The 27,262-nt window shown below is 41.5% G+C and overlaps 1 protein-coding gene and 1 pseudogene; one reads left to right on the forward strand and one right to left on the reverse strand.

Annotated features, from left to right (window-relative positions):
- The window catches only part of Erich1 (glutamate-rich 1), a gene marked incomplete at its 5' end in the record, with an annotated part of 52,793,804 nt that overhangs the window by 4,736,487 nt on the left and 48,030,055 nt on the right, over positions 1 to 27,262 (forward strand).
- Positions 3,868 to 5,358, reverse strand: Stambp-ps1 (Stam binding protein, pseudogene 1; annotated as a pseudogene).

Consider the following 27,262-nt stretch of genomic DNA (forward strand, 5'->3'; position numbering starts at 1 on the left):
TGAGCTGGTACAAAGCATTAATGGTTATTTTGTTACTTTAGTGAAGTATAAATGTGTCAATAATTACCCCTCTAAATTGGATTTAGAAGCCAGTCAGAGTGGGGCACGACATTAATCTCAGTACACAGGAGGCAGAGAAAAGAGATTTCTGTGAGGTGAGTTTTAAGACAGCCAGGGATACATAATGAGACCTTATTTTCAACCCTCACCACAAACAAACAAACACACAAACAAACAAACAAACAAGCAAATTGGATTTTAAAATAGAATATTTTTAGTAATTTCTTGGGAATTTTACATGTGGGTAAAATGTATTTATTTAATAACATTCACCCAATCTTTAATTCGAACTCCACCCAGATCAACCCCTACCTCCTCACCAACTCCCAACGTTTTGTTCTCCTCTTTTTTTAAATTTGAAATTAAAATATATAGTTATATTATTCTTCCCTTTCCCTTTCTCTTTCCTCATTTCAACCCCTTCCATGTGCCCTACCTTTTTCAAATTCATTGCCTCTGGCTTCCTTTAATTTGATTGTTTTACACACACACACACACACACACACACACACACACACACACACACACAGTGTGGCAGTCCACACTAAGTGGACTTTTAGTGCTAGGCTTACTAGCATTCCTAAATCTATAAATGCCATTTGATGTCCTGACCTCTATTGCCTGGCCCAAGGTTCTTCTCCATGTCTTACCCGGGAAGCTTGCTAGATCAGGATGTCCAGATTAGGACTCTCTGGGTCATCATGGGGCACCACAAGCAGAGGTGAGCATTGGTCCCGTTCCCTGAGACCCATTGTCAGGCCTACAGCTCTGCCTGGCCTCAAGGGAGTGGATGTGTTTAGTCCTGCTGCAGCTTGATGTGCTGCAGTGATCCTTATGGGAGACTTTCCTTTCTCTGAGGAGAGGTGGAGGGGAAGCAATGGGAGGGGTTTGTGAAGGTGGCACTCTGAGGAGAGGTGGGAGGGGGAGCTGCAATCTGGATGTAAAGTGAATTGCTAAATAAATTAATGAAAAATACAATCTACTTATTCTGCATAATGTTGTCTTCATGTATATGATTTTAAGGCTGACTATTTGGTATTTGATAATCAATTGGGGTGTTCTTCCTTGGGATACATTTTTCTCCCACTCCCAGCATTTCTTAGTTGCCTGAAGTTCTTTGTCTAGGGTTGAAGCCCATGATATTTCCTCCTTCCATGTTAGTATGTGTTGCGGTAAAAACAAAAAATGGATCAGCGGCTACTGGTAGCCACGGACTCTGGCTGTCTCTCTGCCAGCCGCTTTCTCACACTGTCCCCTTGGTGGGCTGTTACCATGCCTGACACACACATCAGTTCCCCAGGCCATTCTAGCATGGTACCATGCCACACCAGCCCCAGGCATTCTACAGCTAGAGCCACCCTCCCCAGGCTGTCTCTCTGCCCGCTAGAAATTTTGCTTATATCCCATGTAGCCCGGTAAAATCAAAGTTCTAGAAACTTGTCATTTATCAATCAGGTTTATATGTTAAATTCTCAATCTACAATACAACCACAGAATAAATTCACTGACAATTAATAAAGATAGATGCCAATTAACAAAGATAGAAACCGCCCACCTAGACAAGGTAAAATTGACCTAGTCCACCTGGACCTGGATCATCCTGCTCTATCGTCTCCATCTTGATTCCCTCGCTTCTCCTCCTCCTCTCTCCTTCCTAGACTTTTTTCTGACTACCCTTCCTTCTCATCCAGAGATAGGTTTCAATTTATCCTGGACCTGCCTTGCTGCATAATGACATCATCCTACAAGTATGTCTGTGTGGGTCTGGTCATTCAGACCATGTTGTCAGCCATGCTGTTGGATCAGAATGGATCGAACTTCCCTGATGTTTCCAGGAGATACAATCTTACAGTACACATTCTGTTCTTCCAGTTCTTTCTGCCCCATATTCCTCAGTGCTCCCTGAACCTTACCACAAGGATTGTGTTGTAGATGGACCAGTTACAGCTGGCACACACGATCACTTGTTTTCTGCATTTTGAATAGTTGTAATTTTCTGCAATGCTCTCCATTTATTGTGAAGTGATGTTTCTTTGTTGGGGGTAAGAGCTACATTTATTTGTGGATATATGAATAAATATTCAGAGTGCAACTATGAATTACACTAGCTTAGTAAAATGGCAGTTGTAGATTCTCCTTCAAGATCTAGGATGTGACTAGCCCCAGGCAGTTGTTAAGACTTCAGTACCATGCATGAGGTAGGCTTTAAGTACCATGCATGAGGTAGGCTTTAAGTACCATGCATGAGGTAGGCTTTAAGTACCATGCATGAGGTAGGCTTTAAGTCCAGTACCTCTTGTTGAATAGGCTTGGTCCAGTTAGCTAGCCATTGGTCGCAACCAGGATATGAATGCCAATATTATACCCTTAGAGTTATCATGCCATGTTGGTTGTTTTGTAGTTCATAGATGTGATAGTTGTGTGGGACCATATTTTCTTCCTTCCCTTGGAAGCTTGCATGGCACCTTCTGGTACTCTGAGAGCTAGTCCTGAAGGAGGAGGTCTTTAGGTCAGAGGTAGCTTAGATCCTTTGGGTCCCATGTCTGAAGTTCATGGTGTCTTAAGCAATAGAGTCTTATCTTAATCCTCTGGAAGCAAGCAAGAACAAGAACAATAACATATAATATTTTGGGATATTGATAAAGGAACTTATCATGCCTGGTATTAATGTTTTTTGGTTTTTTGGGTTTTTTTTGGTGTGTGTGTGTGTGTGTGTGTGTGTGTGTGTGTGTGTGTGTGTGTGTGAAATAGTCTATGGTTCTTGAGGAAGGGTATTGATAGCCCAATTGGGAATTTTTTACTTAAGCCCTGTGTGGTGTGTGTGTGTGTGTGTGTGTGTGTGTGTGTGTGTACATAGACTTATGTATTTTATATGTAATTTTAGGTAAATGGATTAATATGATTATGATTTTTTTCAAGCATTTATATTATTGTTTTACCCCCTCCCATCTGGGTTGGTACCCCTCCTCCCTCCCAATTAATCTCCCCAGTTTTTCTCATTTTCCCTTCAAATTGCTTTGACCCTGTTACTCCTCCCTCTGTTGCTCTTCCCCACCCCGTGGTTCCTTTTGACTTTCTTGGTTTCTATGGTTACTCTAAGTTATGTACTCACATGTGAGGTGTTGGAGCTAGGAGTCAAAGAAGGAGAGACCATAAAGCCCTGAGCTTGGCTTGCCCATACACTTGTGGGTGTGGGGGATCCACTGTAGCGTGGTTCTGCCACACCCTTAAAGGAAACTTACCCAACCTCCCCCAGAGGTCATTACCTGACAGTACCTTCCCAGGGGTTCAGTTATGCATGAGCTCCTCCTTTCTTGGATTTTTAAAAAAGTAAAGTGATATTAATATAACCACTTCTGCCATATTTCCCTGTGCTAATTTGTACATTTTAGCTATTCCCTTGAATTCAAATATTCCATTTAGGGTCTTCTTGTAAGCACCACAGGATTTTATTGCATCCTTTACCATAAGCATGGATGAATCATATTTGTTCTGGCTACTGCTGGCTCATTTTTATCATTTGTACCTTTATTTTTCTGTTTATACTTCTTATTTTTATTAGTTCTTCCTAGATTTATGCTTTATTTATTTTAATTGCATTCATCTATCTGCTGTCTGTCTGTCTATAAGTGTGCGTTGGGAGCAGTGCACATGTACCATAGTGCACAAGTGGAGGTCAGAGTATAAAGTGGGGGGACTCGGTTGTCTCCTTCCACTATGTGGGTCCCCTTAATTGAATTTGGGGTGTTGGACTTGGTGGCAAGTTCTTTTACCCAGTGAGCCGTCTCCCTGAACCATAATTGAGGTTTATCGAAGGTCTGTGATGGTGATATCCATCTTCGACAGTAAGTGGCTACAGTTGCAGAACAAATGTGATTTCTGCCACGAGAGTGAAAAGTCTCTCTCCAAGCAGGATGAAATCTCTTGAAGGCCGCAGTCAGTTAACATAAAGAATCTAGTTCCCTGGAACGCGGCGGAGCAGACAATTGCTATGGATTCTTATAACATCATTTGATAGGAGCAGAGATTTGCCCTGGACAAAAAGGTATTAGGGTTGGGTGAGTATGGATCCAGCCAAGAGTGAGGAGTCCAACAAAATCCCACAGAAGGCAAATTTCTTTTTTATTTTGCATGACAATTATCAGGCCCACCATCTTGTCTGAGGGTAAGGACATGTTTGATTATGAATTCATTTCTCATCAGTTTTCCACAAAAGACTCCACAAGTTGCAAAGCCTTTGTGAGTATTGGTATTAACAAGCTAGAGATGAGAACATGTTCTATGATGCTCAGTGCTTGGTTTCAGGGACCTGTCCACCACAGGTGGTATAGCTGGCCTCATGCTTGTGTTATAGTTTGAAGTCTGGGTGGATGAGAAAGGGAAGGGACCACGTCTACAAAACACTTTTCTACATTGAGTTGCAGAGGCCCACAAAGGCCCACAGAGGCCCACAGAGACCCACAGAGGCCCACAGAAATGCAGAGAGGCCCACAGAAGCCCACAGAAGGCAGGGTCCAACTTTCCAAATGCTTGGGCAGTTTTTAGCTTCTCCTTTTTAAGCTCCTGCTTCTGGATCTCCTCACAGGCCTAGAATTATTGCTCCTGTTCTAGCTGCTGCTGCTTCTGTTGGGCAACTCCCTTTCCCCAACTCTTGCTGGATGGCCATATTCCAGCAAGTTCCTCCTCCTTTTTATTATATTCTTTTCTTGCTTATAGTCTTTGGTATATCTTTTCAAGTGTTTGGTTTTTAAGTTCTGCTTTAGGAAAGCAGTATTCTGTAATTTCTTGACCATGTCTTTCTCCTCAGGAATGATAGTTGATTTGTAGTCTCGGTGTTTTGGAAGTTTTCCAATGAACACTATAATGTATTTGCTGTAGATACAGGCATGTTCAATGTTGCCTTCTTCAGATTACATGGATACCATGGGGGATGAGCTCAACACCAGAACAAAAGTAATTATGGGGCAGAATATAGTCTGATTCAACAGAACTTGGGGCAGAATGTCTTCATTTAATTCAACATCACTCCCAAGTAGGGAAAGAGTTCCCATCCAGTCTTGGGTGGGAGAATGGTGCTCCCATGGTCAGACCTTGGGCCAATACATTCTTTCCTGAAGGATGACAGTTAGGGCTTCCAGAAATGTTCTATTCTATATTTTATTTATAGACTTGCTTCTTAAAGTGTATTTCTATTTACAAGAAAAAAGAACAAGAAGCTCCCCCAGATGCTCTTGCACACACAGTCATCTCTGCTTTCTTACAGTTCTATGGATACCTGTGTCCATGCATTGTTTCCATTGTTACTGATGATGCATATTGACACATTCTTAGTACCTAGGGCCCATGGCTTCATGAGTATTCCTTCTGTGCTGCACAGCCCTCTGAATTCCAGCAATCACAATGTCAAGAATTCCCTATTACAGCGTTTTACAGAAGAGTTTCAGTCTCAAAATTCCCAGTGCTCCGTATGCTCATAAACTTGTGTAGGCAACTACAGCTGCTATGAGTTTTTGACTGCAATGGTCCTGCCATGTTCACTGCTCCAGTAATCCCAGACCCCTGGTTCTTAGTCTTTGCGATGGTCTCTGGGTCTCGAGGTGAGATCAATGGAGATTTCTCATTTGCATTCGGCTGAGCACTCCCCTGAGGCACAGTGGCCTGACTGATGGAAGTAGGTTAGTGGAGCAGCATTTGAAGATTACAGCCACTTCTGGCTTCAGTGAATGCTCTCAGCCTGGCTTTCTGATCCATTGCTGTGTAAAAGCCACTGCCTTAAGGTCTTACCCACAAAAATCGAGCTGCTCCAGTCAGTCATCGTGCTATTGCTGCCATGGTGGACTGAGACTCTCTGAATCCTGTGCTGACTCAGTTGCCTTGGGTTGTTTCTGTTGGCACTCTGAAAAATGCTGACAATAGGAGCTAATCATAATAAAGGGACCTTAAAAGTTTCTGTTTGTTTTTTGAATTAAGCCTTTTTGTGAGGATTTGACAAGTCATGCACCTTCCTTCCATTGATGTTTCCTATCACAGGCCTGTCTTTGTCTTACTGTCTTTACACTAGTGTGTGTGTGTGCGCGCGCGCGCGCGCACGTGTGTGTGTGTGTGTGTGTGTGTGTGTGTGTGTTAGATAGTTTCCCTCCTACCCATAATTAGGCTACAATTCTCATTCATAAAATCCTTCTCTAACCGCTACACTTAAAACACCCACTAATTATTGTTAGTATTTTTAGCCCATTTCCTGGTCCGCTTCAGTTTCTAAAGCTATCATTGTCATTTGTACAGTGGATTATCTTCCTCCTCTTTCCAGAACGCATATTCCGTGAGGGCAGATGCCTTTGTTATTTGACTGACATAGTCTAATAACACTTCTAATAATAACTAGCACATAGGAGGTGATGGAGAAATATGAAAAATTAATTTGCTCTTTCTAGAATTTTTCAAAAACTTTCTATGTGACTAAGTCTTTATTTAATTTTATAAACTCTCAATACTGCTATTGATAGTTCTAATGTGCCTCAAGCTTCTTGGTGAGAAGAAAACAGAAAGGGGAAGGAGGGAGGTGAAGAGGGAGGGAGGGGGGGAGAGATAGATAGATAGAGAGAGAGAGAGAGAGAGAGAGAGAGAGAGAGAGAGAAGGGGGGGGCAAACACATGCACACAAATGAAGTTACTGGAATTCCAGCATAGGGAAGAGTTGAATTACTCAGAGATTTAATAAGGTTCACAAAACCCCATAGTATTGGGCAAGACTCTTCTGTTTCATATCAGTTAGATTATCTGAAACTTTATCTGGTTCTTATTTCTGTTTACTGCCTAGTCACAGGGTGAGCATATTGAATGTTGTTTTAATTGTATCTTGTAGGTGTGATTCAAAAGATAACAAGATTACTATTGTAAATGGATCTGTTGTGCTAGAGATTGGGCTTAGTATGATTTGGTTTGGCCAATAACACCAGACTTTGGCAATGGATATTATCCTTGAAATCTAAGGCCATTTTCTTTGCCATAATCTTTGTGGTTAAGATTAGAATTCCGGATTCCTTATACTGTTCTTTTTTGTTGTTGTTTTGTTTTCTTTTTTCTTTACTATACCATCACTTATTTTAAAAAATGGAGCCTGAATTATAAGCTATTGTGACAAAGATTTTGATATTCCACTGGCATATAGTAGGCACAGGAAGCAAAATTCTGAGCATTTGCTAGTGAGTCAGTTTTAACTTCTAGAATAGAAGGCCAACCTGAAAGTCATGGAAATTATATTTTAGCAAAAATTCAAAACTAGTAAAATAACTATATGAATAAATAAACAAATAGTTATGTCAAGGAGTCACATGATAAATCTTTATTGGTTAGGTATGGCAGTTCATATATGTAGCCTGGAGATTGTTTGATTGGTAAGGTGCTTGCTGTGCAATCCTGAGGATCCCAGTTCTCTCCAGAACCCAGATGAAAAAGCTGGGAGTAGTTAGTGGTGTGTGCTTATGATCCCAGTACTGGGGAGCAGAGGCAGGTAGGTTCCTGGGTTTCACCATCTAGTCAGCCTCATGGAATGGTGAGTTCCACACCTAGGAGGATTTGTAATAAACAAATCATATGGCAGCATGAGGTTGACTATCACTTCCATATAGTCTCACACAGGTTTGTGCATGCGTGCATGTACACACCAACATGCACACAACACCAACATGCACACACATGCATTGTAAGATGCTTACAGTTAAAGAATGTTGGTGTCGAGGAGTGTTGGTATGCAGTGATTAGGTGTAGTATTCTTAATTTTTCTGAAAACATGAAATTTATATAAAAATGTAAAATTTCAGAGTCTCTAACTGATATGGGACTTACCTCTATAAGACAGGATCCCCAGAAATAGTAATTTATATTTAACAATGAAATGAAATGAAATCCATTTAAAATAATACTTTGTGTTAAACTGACTTGCAAATGATCTTTTTCCTGTTTTAAGAGAAATGATATGAAATTAATATGTATAATTAGGAAATAATACAGGGAACATGCAAAAAAGCGAAAGTTACTCATAACTTTAAAAACATTAATTTATGCTTCCTGGTTGCTGCCGCTGCAGAGAGTCCGTGGGCAGCACCCCGTGAGCAAACTTGAGCCTCGGGACCACAGGTAAGACCAACTTGTCTGCTGCAAGAGAGCTGCCTGGTGAGATCGGGACACACAGAGGCAGAGTTCATCTAGGACCGGGCACGTCCTGTGTTTGCCGGAGGTCCCACGCCCTCGGATCCCGGCCCGCAGCAGCTCTCTGCTCCCAGACCCTGTGGGAAAGAGACCTCACCACCTGATCAGGTGGGCACTCCTGAGGCTGCAGAGCAGAAGAGACCACCAACACTGCCCACCCCTGCCCACATCCCTGGCCCAAGAGGAAACTGTATAAGGCCTCTGGGCTCCCGTGTGGGAGGGCCCAGGAGCGGCAGGACCCCTGCCTGAGACACCACCGGAACCTGAGGGAAACAGACCGGATAAACAGTTCTCTGCACCCAAATTCCGTGGGAGGGAGAGCTGAACCTTCAGAGAGGCAGACAAGCCTGGGAAACCAGAAGAGACTGCTCCCTGCACACACATCTCAGACGCCAGAGGAAAACACCAAAGGCCATCTGGAACCCTGGTGCACTGAAGCTCCCGGAAGGGGCGGCACAGGTCTTCCTGGTTGCTGCCCCTGCAGAGAGCCCGTGGGCAGCACCCCGCGAGCAAACTTGAGCCTCAGGACCACAGGTAAGACCAACTTTTCTGCTGCAAGAAAGCTGCCTGGTGAATTCAAGACACAGGCCCACAGGAACAGCTGAAGACCTGTAGAGAGGAAAAACTACACGCCCAAAAGCAGAACACTCTGTCCCCATAACTGACTGAAAGAGAGGAAAACAGGTCTACAGCACTCCTGACACACAGGCTTATAGGACAGTCTAGCCACTGTCAGAAATAGCAGAACAAAGTAACACTAGATAATCTGATGGCGAGAGGCAAGCACAGGAACCCAAGCAACAGAAACCAAGACTACATGGCATCATCGGAGCCCAATTCTCCCATCAAAACAAACATGGAATATCCAAACACACCAGAAAAGCAAGATCTAGTTTCAAAATCATATTTGATCATGATGCTGGAGGACTTCAAGAAAGACGTGAAGAACTCCCTTAGGGAAACACAGGAAAACATTAATAAACAAGTAGAAGCCTTCAGAGAGGAATCGCAAAAATCCCTGAAAGAATTGAAGAAATCCCTGAAAGAATTCCAGGAAAACACAATCAAACAGTTGAAGGAATTAAAAATGGAAATAGAAGCAATCAAGAAAGAACACATGGAAACAACCCTGGATATAGAAAACCAAAAGAAGAGACAAGGAGCTGTAGATACAAGCCTCACCAACAGAATTCAAGAGATGGAAGAGAGAATCTCAGGAGCAGAAGATTCCATAGAAATCATTGACACAACTGTCAAAGATAATGTAAAGCGGAAAAGGCTACTGGTCCAAAACATACAGGAAATCCAGGACTCAATGAGAAGATCAAACCTAAGGATAATAGGTATAGAAGAGAGTGAAGACTCCCAGCTCAAAGGACCAGTAAATATCTTCAACAAAATCATAGAAGAAAACTTCCCTAACCTAAAAAAAGAGATACCCATAGGCATACAAGATGCCTACAGAACTCCAAATAGATTGGACCAGAAAAGAAACACCTCCCGTCACATAATAGTCAAAACACCAAATGCACAAAATAAAGAAAGAATATTAAAAGCAGTAAGGGAAAAAGGTCAAGTAACATATAAAGGCAGACCTATCAGAATCACACCAGACTTTTCGCCAGAAACTATGAAGGCCAGAAGATCCTGGACTGATGTCATACAGACCCTAAGAGAACACAAATGCCAGCCCAGGTTACTGTATCTTGCAAAACTCTCAATTAACATAGATGGAGAAACCAAGATATTCCATGACAAAACCAAATTTACACAATATCTTTCTACAAATCCAGCACTACAAAGGATAATAAATGGTAAAGCCCAACATAAGGAGGCAAGCTATACCCTAGAAGAAGCAAGAAACTAATCGTCTTGGCAACAAAACAAAGAGAAAGAAAGCACACAAACATAACCTCACATCCAAATATGAATAAAACGGGAAGCAATAATCACTATTCCTTAATATCTCTCAACATCAATGGGCTCAACTCCCCAATAAAAAGAAATAGATTAACAAACTGGATACACAACGAGGACCCTGCATTCTGCTGCCTACAGGAAACACACCTCAGAGACAAAGACAGACACTACCTCAGAGTGAAAGGCTGGAAAACAACGTTCCAAGCAAATGGTCAGAAGAAGCAAGCTGGAGTAGCCATTCTAATATCAAATAAAATCAATTTCCAACTAAAAGTCATCAAAAAAGATAAGGAAGGACACTTCATATTCATCAAAGGAAAAATCCACCAAGATGAACTCTCAATCCTAAATATCTATGCCCCAAATACAAGGGCACCTACATATGTAAAAGAAACCTTACTAAAGCTCAAAACACACATTGGACCTCACACAATAATAGTGGGAGATTTCAACACCCCACTCTCTTCAATGGACAGATCCTGGAAACAGAAATTAAACAGAGATGTAGACAGACTAAGAGAAGTCATGAGCCAAATGGACCTAATGGATATTTATAGAACATTCTATCCTAAAACAAAAGGATATACCTTCTTCTCAGCCCCTCATGGTACTTTCTCCAAAATTGACCATATAATTGGTCAAAAAACGGGCCTCAACAGGTACAGAAAGATAGAAATAATCCCATGCGTGCTATCGGACCACCACGGCCTAAAACTGGTCTTCAATAACAATCAAGGAAGAATGTCCACATATACTTGGAAATTGAACAATGCTCTACTCAATGATAACCTGGTCAAGGAAGAAACAAAGAAAGAAATTAAAAACTTTTTAGAATTTAATGAAAATGAAGGTACAACATACCCAAACTTATGGGACACAATGAAAGCTGTGCTAAGAGGAAAACTCATAGCGCTGAGTGCCTGCAGAAAGAAACAGGAAAGAGCATATGTCAGCAGCTTGACAGCACACCTAAAAGCTCTAGAACAAAAAGAAGCAAATACACCCAGGAGGAGTAGAAGGCAGGAAATAATCAAACTCAGAGCTGAAATCAACCAAGTAGAAACAAAAAGGACCATAGAAAGAATCAACAGAACCAAAAGTTGGTTCTTTGAGAAAATCAACAAGATAGATAAACCCTTAGCCAGACTAACGAGAGGACACAGAGAGTGTGTCCAAATTAACAAAATCAGAAATGAAAAGGGAGACATAACAACAGATTCAGAGGAAATTCAAAAAATCATCAGATCTTACTATAAAAACCTATATTCAACAAAACTTGAAAATCTTCAGGAAATGGACAATTTCCTAGACAGATACCAGGTACCGAAGTTAAGTCAGGAACAGATAAACCAGTTAAACAACCCCATAACTCCTAAGGAAATAGAAGCAGTCATTAAAGGTCTCCCAACCAAAAAGAGCCCAGGTCCAGACGGGTTTAGTGCAGAATTCTATCAAACCTTCATAGAAGACCTCATACCAATATTATCCAAACTATTCCACAAAATTGAAACAGATGGAGCCCTACCGAATACCTTCTACGAAGCCACAATTACTCTTATACCTAAACCACACAAAGACACAACAAAGAAAGAGAACTTCATACCAATTTCCCTTATGAATATCGACGCAAAAATACTCAACAAAATTCTGGCAAACCGAATCCAAGAGCACATCAAAACAATCATCCACCATGACCAAGTAGGCTTCATCCCAGGCATGCAAGGATGGTTTAATATACGGAAAACCATCAACGTGATCCATTATATAAACAAACTGAAAGAACAAAACCACATGATCATTTCATTAGATGCTGAGAAAGCATTTGACAAAATTCAACACCCCTTCATGATAAAAGTCCTGGAAAGAATAGGAATTCAAGGCCCATACCTGAACATAGTAAAAGCCATATACAGCAAACCAGTTGCTAACATTAAACTAAATGGAGAGAAACTTGAAGCAATCCCACTAAAATCAGGGACTAGACAAGGCTGCCCACTCTCTCCCTACTTATTCAATATAGTTCTTGAAGTTCTAGCCAGAGCAATCAGACAACAAAAGGAGGTCAAGGGGATACAGATCGGAAAAGAAGAAGTCAAAATATCACTATTTGCAGATGACATGATAGTATATTTAAGTGATCCCAAAAGTTCCACCAGAGAACTACTAAAGCTGATAAACAACTTCAGCAAAGTGGCTGGGTATAAAATTAACTCAAATAAATCAGTTGCCTTCCTCTATACAAAAGAGAAACAAGCCGAGAAAGAAATTAGGGAAACGACACCCTTCATAATAGACCCAAATAATATAAAGTACCTCGGAGTGACTTTAACAAAGCAAGTAAAAGATCTGTACAATAAGAACTTCAAGACACTGAAGAAGGAAATTGAAGAAGACCTCAGAAGATGGAAAGATCTCCCATGCTCATGGATTGGCAGGATTAATATAGTAAAAATGGCCATTTTACCAAAAGCGATCTACAGATTCAATGCAATCCCCATCAAAATACCAATCCCATTCTTCAAAGAGTTAGACAGAACCATTTGCAAATTCATCTGGAATAACAAAAAACCCAGGATAGCTAAAGCTATCCTCAACAATAAAAGGACTTCAGGGGGAATCACTATCCCTGAACTCAAGCAGTATTACAGAGCAATAGTGATAAAAACTGCATGGTATTGGTACAGAGACAGACAGATAGACCAATGGAATAGAATTGAAGACCCAGAAATGAACCCACGCACCTATGGTCACTTGATTTTTGACAAAGGAGCCAAAACCATCCAATGGAAAAAAGATAGCATTTTCAGCAAATGGTGCTGGTTCAACTGGAGGGCAACATGTAGAAGAATGCAGATCGATCCATGCTTATCACCCTGTACAAAGCTTAAGTCCAAGTGGATCAAGGACCTCCACATCAAACCAGACACACTCAAACTAATAGAAGAAAAACTAGGGAAGCATCTGGAACACATAGGCACTGGAAAAAATTTCCTGAACAAAACACCAATGGCTTATGCTCTAAGATCAAGAATGGACAAATGGGATCTCATAAAACTGCAAAGCTTCTGTAAGGCAAAGGACACTGTGGTTAGGACAAAACGGCAACCAACAGATTGGGAAAAGATCTTTACCAATCCTACAACAGATAGAGGCCTTATATCCAAAATATACAAAGAACTCAAGAAGTTAGACCGCAGGGAAACAAATAACCCTATTAAAAAATGGGGTTCAGAGCTAAACAAAGAATTCACAGCTGAGGAATGCCGAATGGCTGAGAAACACCTAAAGAAATGTTCAACATCTTTAGTCATAAGGGAAATGCAAATCAAAACAACCCTGAGATTTCACCTCACACCAGTGAGAATGGCTAAGATCAAAAACTCAGGGGACAACAGATGCTGGTGAGGATGTGGAGAAAGAGGAACACTCCTCCATTGTTGGTGGGATTGCAAAGTGGTACAACCATTCTGGAAATCAGTCTGGAGGGTCCTGAGAAAATTGGACATTGAACTGCCTGAGGATCCAGCTAAACCTCTCTTGGGCATATACCCAAAAGATGCCCCAACATATAAAAAAGACACGTGCTCCACTATGTTCATTGCATCCTTATTTATAATAGCCAGAAGCTGGAAAGAACCCAGATGCCCTTCAACAGAGGAATGGATACAGAAAATGTGGTACATCTACACAATGGAATATTACTCAGCTATCAAAAACAACGACTTTATGAAATTCGTAGGCAAATGGTTGGAACTAGAAAATATCATCCTGAGTGAGCTAACCCAAACACAGAAAGACATACTTGGTATGCACTCACTGATAAGTGGGCATTAGCCCAAATGCTTGAATTACCCTAGATGCCTAGAACAGATGAAACTCAAGACAGATGATCAAAATGTGAATGCTTCACTCCTTCTTTAAAAGGGGAACAAGAATACCCTTGGCAGGGAATAGAGAGGCAAAGATTAAAACAGACACAGAAGGAAACACCATTCAGAGCCTGCCCCACATGTGGCCCATACATATACAGCCATCCAATTAGACAAGATGAATGCAGCAAAGAAGTGCAGGCCGACAGGAGCCGGATGTATATCGCTCCTGAGAGACACAGCCAGAATACAGCAAATACAGGCGCGAATGCCAGCAGCAAACCACTGAACTGAGAACGGGACCCCTGTTGAAGGAATCAGAGAAAGAACTCGAAGAGCTTGAAGGAGCTCGATATCCCTCATGAACAACAATGCCAAGCAACCAGAGCTTCCAGGGACTAAGCCACTACCTAAAGACTATACATGGACTGACACTGGACTCTGACCTCATAGGTAGCAATGAATATCCTAGTAAGATCACCAGTGGAAGGGGAAGCCCTTGGTCATGCTAAGACTGAACCCCCAGTGAACGTGATTGTTGGGGGGAGGGCAGTAATGGGGGGAGGGTGGGGAGGGGAACACCCATAAAGAAGGGGAGGGGGAGGGATTAGGGGGATGTTTGCCTGGAAACCGGGAAAGGGAATAACACTCCAAATGTAAATAAGAAACACTCAAGTTAATAAAAAAAAAATAAGTAACACTAGGGCTGGGCAATATGGGGAATCACTAGAAAGTCCCAGATGCCAGGGTTATGAGAAGATCACATGACCTTATAGGGATGACATTAGCTGAAATACCTAGCAGCAGGGAGGTAGACCACCTCTGGTAAATATGTATGACCACTAGTGGCTAGATGGGGCCCCACACATGTCATTACTTTTAATCCATAATTGTTCCTGTCTAAAGGAAATACAGGGACAAAAATAAAGCAGAGGCTCAAGGAAAGGGCATCCAGAGACTGCCCCACCATGCAATCCATTACATATGCTGACATGAAACACTAACACTATTAATGATGCCAACGAAGATGGTCTTGGAGACAGAAGCCTGGTATGGTTGTCCTCTGAGAGACTCTGCCAGCACCTGATTCAGACAGATGTAGATACATGCAGCCAGCCATTGGACTGAACCCAGAACCCAAATGGAAGAGTTAGAGGAAAAGCTGAAGGAGACGAAGGGGTTTGTAACCCCATAAAAAGAAAAATATAATGTCGATTAACCAGACCCCTCAGAGCTCCTGAGGACTAAACTACCAACCAAAGAGTACACATGGGCCAGTCCATGGCTCTAACTATATATGTAGCAGAGAACTGCCTTATCTGGCATCAGTGGAAGGGAAAGTACTTGGTCATATGGAGATTTGAATCACCAGAGAAGCAGGGTGCTAGATGGGGTGAGTGCTGAATGGGTGGGCAGGTGTGCAAGCACTCTCTTAGAGGCAAAGGGAGGGGAAAGAGGCATGTGGGGGGGGGAAGAGGGGTGGTTCATGGAAGGGAGACCAGGAAGGTGGGATTGCATTTGAAATGTAAACGAATAAAATGGTTAATAAATTTAAAAATAAATCCTATGCAAATAGCAAAAAAACAAACAAAAAACATTAATTTATTTGATGTCTGTCTGTCTGTCTATGTATCTATTTACCTATCATCTATTATCTATCTATCTATCTATCTATCTACTATCTATCCATTTAAAAATAATCATTTATTTGCTGTCTATCACTTGTCCATCTATCAATCAATCTATCTATCCATTTTACTTATTTATTTGTTTATTTATTTATAGAATGTGCATGCCTGTGCCATGGGCTACATGTGGTCAGAAGAAAACTCACTGGAGTCAGTTCTTGCCTTCTGCCATGTGGGTCCTGGGGATCTAACTTAGTCTCAGGACCTTGGTCACTGAGCCATCTTGCCTACTCATAACTCCTGTAATAGTCAATGTTAACCTTTTGGCAACTTTCCTATCTCATGCGCCTGTTTCCCATTCAGTTTCACAAGTCAGCTGTGCATGACAAGTGCATCACACAAAGCTGAAGTGCTTAAAATCATAAACACTTATCATCTGACACCGCTTCTGAGATGAGAAGCTGGAAGCGGCCTAGGCCAGTGTGCTGGATGGGCTTTTCTTATGAAGTTGTCCTCATGATGTCAGTGGTTTGAGAAACAGCTTCCAGATTCATTCATGTGGCTAGTGACAGAGAGACTTCACAGTCCCTGAGCATGTATATCTCTTCATGGAGTTGGTCACATGGCAGAAACTGACTTTCCCTTAAGGAGAATGGACACAGGAGAGCGAGGAATGGAGGGAGAAAGAAGGGGGAAGAAGGAGGGAAAGAAAGAGCCTTTTACGACAGAAGCTACAGTCTTTTATAAAAATCTCAAAAGTGCAATTTTGGGTGTTAGCCTACTATTCTGCTCATACTAGCTAAATGTGGGAGAAGAAACTACAAGGTGTTGATGCCAGGAAGCATCAGGCACCATCTTGGATGTTAGCCAGCTCATAACACTTTTAGCATGAACCTTTTATCACATTGTTTTTTTTAAGAAAAAGATTCTACAATGATTTCAATGATTGCATTATGTTATTGTAGGTCTTTGAACTCAAGTACGTAAGAATGCTATATAATTGTAAGGCTTCCTTCCTTCCTTCCTTCCTTCCTTCCTTCCTTCCTTTCAGCAAAAACAGTACGATCTTCCACTAATCCAAGTCAATGCTGCTTTTTAAAGTGCTCACTCAGTTTGGGAACCTATGAACTTATTCTGACACTGTCAGACTATTGTCACAAATGCACCCAGAATCTTCTGAGACTAAGACTGAAATCTTTCATTATATTATCCTTATCAATAAATTCAAAGATGCTACAAGGCAGTTGTGCTAGTCTATAGAAACCCAGTTATTTATTCTTGATTTTCTGTTTGCATTACCAAACCAGTTGTAGCATTCAAAATTGTGGTTCTGATATCCAACTATGGCTTAACAAAATGATAGACTTCAGCAAAAGAAATTATTGTATGATCCAACTATTTCAGAGAACTTGAGAGACTTCAGCTCTTTAGCCTATTCATGAATGTGCCCTCCCTTCAGTCCTCAGTAACAATCCTGCTTAGTTAATATACTGAAGTATTTTTTCCTTATGTATCATTATTGGGAAAAGTTCTATTTGGGGGCCAATGAGACACCTGGTTAAGAGCTGTGTAGATATCAAGTCTGAGGACTGAGCTAGAGTCCTGGAAGCCACATGGTGGAAGGAGAGAAGTGATTTCCACAAGTTGTCCTCTGACCTTTATGTAATTCCTGTGGCACAGTGCAACCTCTCAAAATAAATAAATACATAAAATTAAAATATAATAAAAATGAAGTCCTATGTTGATAGAAATCTACACATGCCATATCATATTTACATGACCTTTAATTTGCTAAGAAAAGGAAATTGTGGACTGTGAAGCAGTTTTATTTAATCCAGTTTTCCATAGTGCCTGATACAGTAGGCACTTAATATGTTTGTTAAATTAAAGATAAATTGAAATTCTTATGCCATGAAGAGTAACTGTTAGGCTAATGAGAAGGATCTAGGTCTATTAATCTAATAAAATGATACTTGCTTAATAAAGTGATATCAGCCATTCTCCTTTAAGACAATGTTGTAATGACATCATAGAATTGTTTTATTTTTTTCTGAGAGTCCTATGGAAACATTGTTTAGATTAAAGTAGATAGCATGCTGAAAACCATGGATGCTTCCCATCTCTAAATTTCCCAAACAAAAAACAATGACTACTCAACAAATGGACTGTCCTTGGTCTTTGTCTCTGCAGACGTTTCCTAGAGCTAGACTCACACCCAACCTTCCTCAGAGTGATGACAGCCTTATTTGTATCTTCCTGGCAGTGAAAACAATCGCAGTCATTTTTGTTTTGTTTTGTTTGTTTGTTTGTTTTTCTTTTTTTTCTGATGTCCAGAAGGCCATATGTGTGCAGTATATGCAATTGCAGTCTTTCAAACAACTGCTTTGGGGACAGGATGAGTAGTGAGGAAATAAACAACTGCTCTCACCCCAGAGAGCCAGTGTGATATTAGCAGCTCTGATTTGGAGGAGACAAATAACTCAATTTCAAGTCTGGCATAAATATTATGCTCATCATTCACCCACTTCCTTACACAGGAGGCAGAAAATTCCAGTTTCATGCTAAGTTCTCCTACACAGACATGGCAGGATCTTTTCCCCCACCTAATTTCTTTTGGTTTCAAAGTGATCATTTGATTTCTAATAAGAATGTGATGCAGCTTCTACTGTGAAACACTGAGACCTGACCCTTGCAAATAAAAGCATGACAGATTGTCACGAGAGGATTAGAATTCTCTCTATAATGACAGGACTCACCGGGTGCCTAGGACCATCTAAGAAGCATGTGTTTGATGAGACTCCAGTGAGACTGGGAAGTTCTAGCTGTTCTCTCCAGGCAGATGAGGACTTCCTGTCAACAGTACACTCTGTCTTTGTGTGGCTCTGCCTCTCCCAAAACATAATTTCATACTGGGAATTGAACCTCAGGGTCTCTGGAACAGCAACCAGTGCTCAGAAGCTTTGAGCCATGCCTCCACCACAGCATGCATTTTTAACCAGGTAATGTAAAGTGTGCACACTGAGGCTTTGTTGCAAAACATTTCCCACTGTATGATGAAAGAGCGGTCCCCTGAATGGGTGCCGAGTCTCTCGCTCCAATCACGGGGTGGGGTGCCCCCAGGAATCACGAGTAGCCGGTCTTGATGTAACAGCAAGAGGTAGCTTTATTAGCGGGATCCCGGGTCGACACGTGTCTCACTCAGGAGACAGAGGAATCGACCCCGAGCTTCCAAACGCAGGGGTTTATATAGGGGAGGTTAGGGACATTTGCGCGGTTACACATGATTGGTCAATTCAAATGGTGCACAGTTACTTTTGGCGCGAAATTACATCAGCAAGGAGTACGTGCTATCTAGCAGCTCAGCAATGCAGGCAGGGTGGCTTATCTCACTCAGGGGGGGTGACTCACTTCTGAGGAGTGAAGGAAGGGGAGGGGATGGCTCCAGATGGTCAGTGTCCTTGGGGCTGATAGCTGGTCCGGCAAGTCCTATCTCTGACTCTCCCTTAGGCACGTCCGGCCCTGCATGTCCGGGCTCTGATAATGATTAACCTTTTTGAAACTCTAGTTCTTCAATGATACCTTTCACCATTAAAAAGATGCTTGCTGTCCTCTTCCTTTATCATGACAAGATGCTCAAAGCGAGAGTACTGCGGTTTTCTAATCTACAGATTCTATTAAAACTTGTCATTTGTATAATAACTTTTTGTCACTTTATCTTAAACCCAGGATGAATTTAGTTTTTAGGCCTCTTTTAATTCCTTTTTAATGTGGAGAGGCTGCTCTTTCACTCTTTCTCATATGACCTTGACTGTGTTAAAGGGATCCTCTGTAGACTGTACCTCCACATGGCTAGGTGATTTTTTTTTTTTTTTGCTAGGGGGTGCACAAAAGAAAGTTCCTCCTTTGTGTAGCAGGTTAGGAGGCTCATGACATTGACTTCTTCAAGTACTAGGCCTGTTCACTTTGACCAATCTTTTGGAAATCCCACCTTCTATTCTGTGCTGTGAGCCCACATGATACGTTAGGGGACTCTTTGACACACACGAGTAAAGGTTGCTCTGTACTAGTAATTCTTCATTCCTCCCTACCTAAGATCTGTTCTCTTCCCTTCTGTCTTAGTCCCATACTCTCATACCTAGGAATTATATGACTAGAGCTTCTGAATAGAGTCAGTAAATAAGTGACACCAGGAGAAGATCAACATATTAGAAGAGAATAAGTTGAGGCAATTCAATCCCCCATAACACCTACTGCTTTGGCTCTGGGTCTTTGACAGTAGATAGATCTTCATAGCCATCACTCCCACTTTTACTCAGCATCTTGCCTTCTAGCTCATGGTTATAGGGATATCTTTCATTGCTAGTGTCTACGTGCCTCACCATTCTTCTCTGGTTCTCTCATCTCTGCTCACATATCTAAGAGTAGATCTTTGTTATAGATGTGTAGTTGGGTGGAGTTAAATCCTCTTTTGGGGCTGTGAATCTCCATGGTCCAGTCAAGTGGAAATTTCTGGTTTCTTTGGAGACTAAGTTGTGTCATATGTTGTTTTTTTGAAACTGTCTTATGAGATGTTTTTGCTGAAACAAACATGTATGTATGGGGGGTATTCTTGTAAGAATAGACACATGATGTTTTTCTGGAGGCAGCCTGGAAAAATGACATGTGATGTTTTGCTAGAGCAGATGCCTGACAGAACACATGATGTCTGGAAAGAATATAAATATGTTGGATGGTATTGATACACCTTGTTATTCTTTATTTGTCATTGTTGCTTTACAGATGCTGGTCTTTGCTGACAACACTGGATGGTATTGGTACACCTTACCATTCTTTGTTGGTCATCATTTGTTATGACTTCAAAGTTCTAAAGGCTTCTTGCTGCTTCTGCAAGGACTCAGGCTGTTGTGGTTTCCCCTGGAGTTATCTGTATTTTGATGCTAATTCAACTGCCCCAGGATAGTACTCAGGACTCCAGTAACTTCACCAGAACCTTCTCTCCATTTAATTTGTAAAATACAGGTGAGGGCAGGTACAGGATAGAAGGAGGCCTGTCATTGGATGAGAAGGAAGGATGGGCGGGAGAAAAGTTTGAAGGAAGAGGAGCAGACAGGAATGGAAGAGGGGGAGAGAGAGAAGCCAGTAGACAACATGCCAGGTGATGTTAAGATTCTGCTCTGTGTATTTACAGGTTGTTATTAATGTTCTTAAGGGATGGATGATACTGGACTTTGTATGTTTAGGTGGATAATTAAATCTTATCAATTGGGTTAAATGTTATTGTGTTATGTGTTCTTTCATGTGTAGATTTAAGTGTAATGGAGTGTGGGGGAACTGGTCTTGGCCACTACGGAATTGGAATGTGTATTTCTGGCGTGGAAAGCTATCTTGGAAACTAGATAGATAAAGAGATTGCTGACGACTCAGAGAGAGGCCTTAGGCGGTGTGATATGGGATGGAGCAAAGTGGATGAGAGGCTTTGCTGACTGAGAATTAAGATATCCAGCAGGTATCTTGGGGCACCATGGTGCCAGACCTAGTGGGGGATAAAAGACTGCTTTATTTTTTATAATTTTACAACAACATCAGGCTGATTGACCTTGTGGTTTCTTCTGGATCAACTGGCCATTGCTGATTCCTGAATAGTATTTGCAAGTTGATTGAACTGCTGCTCCTGATTCATGTGAGCTGAACTGCTGGTATCCTGACAGTGCAGACTAGATTTCCTCCATAGACATATTTCTAAACAGGTCCACATCCTTCTTTGCTCTATTAACCTTTCTACTACTTCTGGTGGGTGGTACACTAGAAGGGACATTAAAGCCTTTAAGAACTCTTATGAAAAGTAGGCTTTGAAAATCTAAGCCTATAGTATTATAGTCACTCCCTGCAGTATTTTTGGGAAATATACACGAGAAAAACAAGCTTAAGAAAAGAACTGACAGGACTAGTGATATGACTTACTGCGTTAAGAACAAAAGTCAACAATTGCTCATCTATTACAAGGAAAGACACAAAGTAGAGTTCAGAATAACTGCAAGGCATTGTGCATTTTTCTTTTGAAGTACTTAGAATGCAGTTGAGGTGGTCCATAATGGAGAAGTCAGAAGGGGAGAGTGCCATAAGGCAACAGTAAGCAAGTGTTTGGCTGCTACAGAGGAATCCGAGGGGACTAAAGTGCATGGACTGTTTTTCTTTGGGCATGTGATCCACCTCTGCATCCACCTCACTGTCTAACAGTTGCTTCCTTAGATGAGGGCACAAAGGATCAATCCACTGAGCCTGAAGCAATAAGTCCAACTCTTAGATAAGCAGGAATTCTAACCCAGTTTTCTATGAGTCTAAAGCCCATGTTCTTTTAATTATAAGAGAAGAAGGAGAGAGAAAGTGAGTTTAGTAAAGGAGTGGCTTGGTGGAAGAAATGTCAGGGGGAGCAGAAATATTTGTATTCATTACACTTTCAGGGAAACACAAAATAATCAGAGGACAGGGTAGACTATGGGGACAGCACAGGTCAGTTTCTTGCCATAGAAATCCTTTGGTAAAAATCACAAATAGCACAGATGAAAGATTACACAGGATGAAAGTTGGCTGTCCACCAGAGTAGGATTGTCCAGACACCTTGTTTAAAGTTGGTGACCATATCCTCAATTTAATGAGCAACTATTTTTACAGCCATCTGCTTAGGAAAAAAATAATGATTAGACAGGAACTGGAGCTAGTTTAATGTTTTACCATCACTTACCCTAAACTAATAATGACTAGACTGAATGTCTCTCTAAAGGATTATGCACTGAGATGATATATGTAAAATATGCAAATTGTTAGTACCTATATTTACATATCACATTATCTCCAAAGAAAGACCAACCCATGAGTGAAACAAATCTTCATTACATGGTAGATTTATTTTGAAAATATAGGGCACAAATGTTATAAAATTTATTCAGCTGTAAAGAAAAATGAGGTCATGAATTTTGTAGGTACATGGTTGGAACTAGAAAACATCATATTAAGTGAGAAAATTGAGGCCCATACATCAGACATTGTTTGTTCTATTTCTGAGGGTCCTAGCTCCAGATCTTCAGATGTGAGTACAAGTTTTAGAGTAAATGCAGAAACCGTGACAGTAAAAGGGAGGCATTGTTGGGGCCAGGAAGCAATGGAGAAGGGAATATCTGATTGGGAAATTAGGAAAACTTTGAGGTGTTTATTAAGGAAAGAAGAGGGAAATAAAAACCGAACAAGGAGAGGAGGGTAAAAACTTTAAGGAGGTCTGAAAAACTCTAAGGGACAGTATATTAACAATAACCTTTTGGGGTTGGGGATTTGGCTCAGTGGTAGAGTGCTTACCTAGGTCCTGGGTTCGGTCCCCAGCCCCGGAAAAAAAAAAGAAACAATAACCTTTTAAAATACCACATAATATGTGCAAGTCTGTGTATAAATATGCAGATAGAGTTTAAATGAAACTATTTTATCGGGGCTGACAATGTTTTCCCCAAGAGCAGAAGACTAGCTAACAAAAAACCTCAAACACCAGGCATATGGAACCCTCCTTTGAGTTGTTGGTCAGGGTTTTCTAAGAGTCTTCCCAAACAGTAGAAGCTATTGCTAGAGTTGCTTCTTAGAGGTAGAAGGTAAGGCCCTACTAATAAAGAGATCATGGAAGTCAAGCACAGAGGTCCTGCCCAGGAAAGCCTTCTACTTGAGGACTAGCTTTTATGCCATACAAGGTTCCACAGGAGGGAAGCAAACAATACCCAGTTTTAACACAGAAGAACTACAACAACCAGCATGACACAATAATGCTACATGCAGTAGTGGCCTGGGCACGTTGGTGGCAACCAAGAGCTCTCTAATTGGACTTAACAGCTGCTTAGCATGAGACAAACCATTCATCACAATGCAAATCACGTGCCAGAAACCCAAGGCTAGTGAAATCATGACTATCAGAGGAGAACCTACAGCTACCCCTCTGTTAAACCAGCATAATCCCTAATTAGACTTCAAATATCTGTCCTTATTCACAAATAAACGTAATCCTCACCCCTCCTTAAGGAAACTTCTCTTTGCAATAGATCATTCCAGAAAACCACAACCAATGGAAATAGGAATGGTGGAGGTCAGGCTCAATGCACGTACCTACAAAACAGTCCTGTGCTTAAGGCTCATGGGATACTGTGGAAGGGGAGGCAAAGAGATCGTTAGAGCCAGAAGATCAGGGAGCTTGTGATAAGACCGTGTCTCTAAGGACTGTCAGAAGGTGTACACGTAAACTCTTACCAACACAACGGCCTAAACCTGAGCTGAGCAAGGCAGCACCAATAGACTTGTCATTGTAGCTGGAAGAAAGCCCAGGAGGCCTCAACCCTACACAAAGAACTACAGGCAGCTTAGCAATGCTGAGAGGGGGAAACAATCTTCCCTCAGGCAGAACACACCGATTGGTTATCCAATACCAAATGGTCAGCCCTGAAAACACACAAGTAAATAACAGTACACAGACGGAGCAAGGAGTATTTATATATTTAAGAACATAGACGTCCATATAACAATGGCTGATGAAAGAAGAATTTGAAAGAGAGAAAGGACAATTTTGGCAGAGTTTGAAGGGGGCAAAGGGAAGGAAAAGTGGTGTAATTACCTTATAATTTCAAAAATAGAATAATTATATTTAAAAATTACAAGTCTGAACAGTGAAGTAAAGGTTGGCCTCAGGATTAAATATGACACCAAAAGTGAGATATAGGACATTACAGCTCGAAGTCCTTAACGTGCATGCTATCCCATCACTTCCGCAGTTTGAGGACCAGTGCTGATACCGACAACATCTGACAGCTGCCCAGCGCTCACCCAGTCTGTGTGGAGAAGTCCCTGTGGTTCGTGTTCTGGCTTGTCACCTCCTCTGCTCTCCTGAAAGGTTCTTCCTTCAGTTCTCTGCACTTTGCTCTTTGTCGCAGTTCTTGGTTTTCAGCAGATTTCCTTACCTGCTGATGCATTTGTTAACTGATATGCAGGGTAGTCACTGCCAGTGGTTTGAAATATCGTCTTTCCTTGTGGTCTGAAACGAGGAGGCATTTTTTGTATTCAAAGAAGTGAGCTTTAATGGCTCAATAACACATGCTTTTGGTATCACTTTCTAGGACAAGGAAATCTCACTTTAAGCCACTTAGAAGAAGAGTCAGGTCTTAGCCCCGAGAGGTGTAGGAACAGAATGTACTGGGAACCTTCCACGAGGCAGGGAAGGTAGACAGGGAGCACCTTTGGTTTTATGTCTTAGATTTTCCCTGAAGATCTAGCTGCTTGTCTGTGGGGTGCTGTGGGGTGCTGAGAGTAGACGCTCCAGGCCTGGCACACAAATGTGCTGACAGGCCTGGTGTTCACTCCCACACTCCTCCACCTTCCTTCCTTCCTTCCTTCCTTCCTTCCTTCCTTCCTTCCTTCCTTCCTTCCTTCCTTCCTTCCTTCTTTCCTTCTTTCTTTCTTTCTTTCTTTCTTTCTTTCTTTCTTTCTTCTTTCTTTATTTCTTCTTTCTTTCTCCATTTTTTTTTAAAAGAAGTGACACAAAAGGTGATGGACAGATGGCATCCATCATCAGGACATGAAGAGGACAGTGTCATTTCTGGTCCTAAAATGCAATACAGAAATAAATATTGGAGCCCAGCTTCCATAATTCTGATGACATCTGACATCTGTCTTTCCCCGCAACGAAGTCCGAAGGAAGATGAGTTGATCTTTTGGTCCTTTGTAAATGTGTAATTATTCTCTTGGTTAAAATGGCTAATTTGTCCTAGCTTAGGCATACCATGTTCACTTACTGAGTTTGGCATAAAATTCTTGGAGTGAACAAAGTAAATGAGTTATTGTGTGTACCTTCTCTATGTCAAGGAATTCTACCACAGGAAACCTTGAAGGACATTTTAACCATATCCAAACCATAGCAAATAAACGAGAGAACGAGATTCTTTTCTTCATCTAAAACAGTATTAAATTGTACAATAATTACCAAAGGGCATTGCAGATCGACCATTTATCCCCCTCCCCCAACTTAACATCGAAAGTAAATTCCTAAGTCTGGTTGAATTCCTGTGCGTGTGTGCACTCACATGTGTCGGCCATCAGAGGACATGTAGTGTCATGCTTTACCATTCTCCACTTTATGGCTTTGAGACAGGGTTTCTCCCTGAGTCTGGACTTCACATTTTTAAACTAAGCTGGCAGTCAACAAACCTCGTCTCTGCCCGCTGGTCCCGCCCAATGCTGGGGTCACAGGTGTGGGAGACAGTGCCTAGCTTGCTAGGTGGGTGCTTGGCTCAGATCATCATGGTTACACAGGGCTTTTGAGCACTGGGTTGTCTCCTTAGCTCTCTATGCCTTATTTTGAAATATTAGCGTATGTTAACTTCTTTCTTTATTCCCCAGCATAATGAATATCCTTAAAATCTTAGGAATAATGGCATAAATCCTCCTTTCTCGGGCTGGGTTCAGGATCAAAGCAGAGAAAACTCACCAGAAGCTTAAAAATGAAAGCTTTATTTTTTTGCTTGCTCCCGGGGTTGGCTACTTCGGGATCTGAACCGCGTTTCCGAAGGCAGATTGTACAATGTTTTCATAGGATGGGAACACAAAGCAAGGGGGATGAGCTGGGATGTTGCATTGACTAATCATTTTAACACAAGGGAAGTTAACATCGGTGACTAGGCCTTACCTGAATCCCCGATTATAACTTTCAGGGTCCTTGAGTCAGCTTTGGAAGTCAGGTTCCCTCCTGGACTCTAAAGTGATAAGGGAACAAAGAAGTGGGCAAGCAGTGGGTAGTCAGTTAAGTAAAGACAGCACATTCATGGCGTGTGTGCCTTAGGTTAGATAATGGATAACAGCATCTTCCCTCTTCACATCCTTTACTGGTTATAGACAAACATGAAGAAGTGTCGGAAGAGCAGGATAGGCGGTGGGTTCTGGGGCCTGGAAGTGTGAACTCAGTTTTGATCCTGCCGGTGACGTGGATCTTGTTTCTGAGATGGCTGAAACTACCTCCTAACACTCAGCCTTGCCCATTTAAACAAGGGAATGGCGTTTCAGAGCTGACATCTTGGTCAGTCTCTTCTCTCCTCTAGCCAGGAAAGTCTGCAACCCCAATCAGTGTTTTTACATCTTATATTTAGCAGTGACCCAGACAATGCTGAGTTCCTAATTCAGAGTCTAATATTTTCATCCTTTTCTCTCACATGAAAGTTAAAGTTTACAGACCAGTATAAGGCAAAGAGGAAGTAATTTAATTCCATTCTCCTGGCCTTGGCGATGATATGCACAGCTTTGCCATCTGGGTTTTTGGTGAATTAGATTATCTTTTACAAACTGTGGTTTGCTTTCACAAAGGCCAAGTCCAATTTTTTGTCAGCTTTCTTAATTACCTGTCTAGCATAGTTCCTCCCCCAGAACTGATTACAGAGCGGACTCTAAAGCTGCAGCCAGTCCAGTCATTATTTATTACCCGAAGCGGGTGGTTAAGATCCACATGGAGTTGTCAATAGTTAAGTCTTGGGAAAATATCTCCCAGCCCCTAGCTCTTCTCTTTAGT

Source organism: Rattus norvegicus, chromosome 16 (genome assembly GCF_021556685.1).
Source record: "Rattus norvegicus strain SHRSP/BbbUtx chromosome 16, alternate assembly SHRSP_T2T, whole genome shotgun sequence".
Classification (NCBI taxonomy): Eukaryota; Metazoa; Chordata; class Mammalia; order Rodentia; family Muridae; genus Rattus; species Rattus norvegicus.